Source organism: Sinocyclocheilus grahami, unplaced genomic scaffold (genome assembly GCF_001515645.1).
Source record: "Sinocyclocheilus grahami isolate Dianchi unplaced genomic scaffold, SAMN03320097.WGS_v1.1 scaffold1191.1, whole genome shotgun sequence".
NCBI classification, from domain to species: Eukaryota; Metazoa; Chordata; class Actinopteri; order Cypriniformes; family Cyprinidae; genus Sinocyclocheilus; species Sinocyclocheilus grahami.
The window spans coordinates 96,620-97,667 of NW_015506370.1; the positions used below are offsets into that span (position 1 = coordinate 96,620).

Here is a 1,048-nt window from a genome sequence, read left to right on the forward strand (position 1 = left end):
CGTTGCTCTGTGAATTCTTAAGGTGAATTCCCATCCCTCGTGAAAAGAGGTAGAACTATGAAACTCAGAACTCCGTTAACATAATTTCCTTCCTCTGAAACTGTATGTTTGTGTGTATGTGTGTTTTAGCTTAGTTTTATGTAATCTAGAATAGCCAATAAAATTTAATGTTTCATTTATAAATAATCAATAGTCTGGTGTCATATAATTTCAAGGTTAAAACTTTGCCAAGATCAACGTTACCTCTCTCTTAAGAGCTGACAAATTATCATAAGTGTGTTAACCGTGGCCAGGAAAACACATATTTAATTTGTTAAAATATACTGAGAATCACCGGCTCGCTGGACGACCCTTGATTTAAAGTGTAAACCATTTAAAGTCAAAATCAGTTTTGATCAGGTGGACCTCGAATTCTCAGATCGAGTTCTTTTAAAACCTGAGCTAGAAATAAACCTGAATGAATTAATAATAATTAATTCCCTTACAACTGAGCTAAAAATTCCTTACACAGGTAATGGACAGTATAAAGGAGGCAGCATGTCAAACAAGCATGGTCGTTGCTTACATTACGACCAAGTAGTGATCACCTACCAACTGGATTAGTGGAGTTACCTTTGTGGAATTACCTTTCCAGCACTTTGGATTATCACTACTGTGGACTTTTGTATATACACCGGTGGACACTTCTGGGACACATTCTTAAGGACTGTTTTATGGTATAGAACTGAAAGACTCTTTTGTACTTTAACAGCCTAGGTTTTCTAATTTTATTGTGTTGTTTTAATTTCCAATTGTAAATACAGTTTATTTATTCACTTTCATGTTGTATGTCTCATCTTTTTTAAAACTCCAAGCTCTCACACAGTATAATCTGACTCATTTTAACAAACATAACATCTTCCAATAAGGCCGATCCTTACATATGGTGGCCTGTACGGGGGACGTTTAAAGATTTTATACGCTGTGCTGAGAAAAGTGTTTTAAGATGATGACAAATCAAGTTAATGCTGCTTCTTTTAATGATGAAAGGGTTTTACATCACTGTGAG

The 1,048-nt window shown here is 35.0% G+C and overlaps 1 long non-coding RNA gene across 1 annotated transcript in view; it reads right to left on the minus strand.

The window, feature by feature from the left end:
• LOC107567823 (uncharacterized) overlaps positions 1–692 on the minus strand; it is a 1,476-nt gene extending 784 nt beyond the window's left edge. The window contains exon 1 of the long non-coding RNA XR_001606678.1: positions 508–692. This is a non-coding gene — a long non-coding RNA (uncharacterized lncRNA). The remainder of the gene's footprint in view (positions 1–507) is intronic.
• Between the last annotated feature and the right edge of the window lie 356 nt (positions 693–1,048).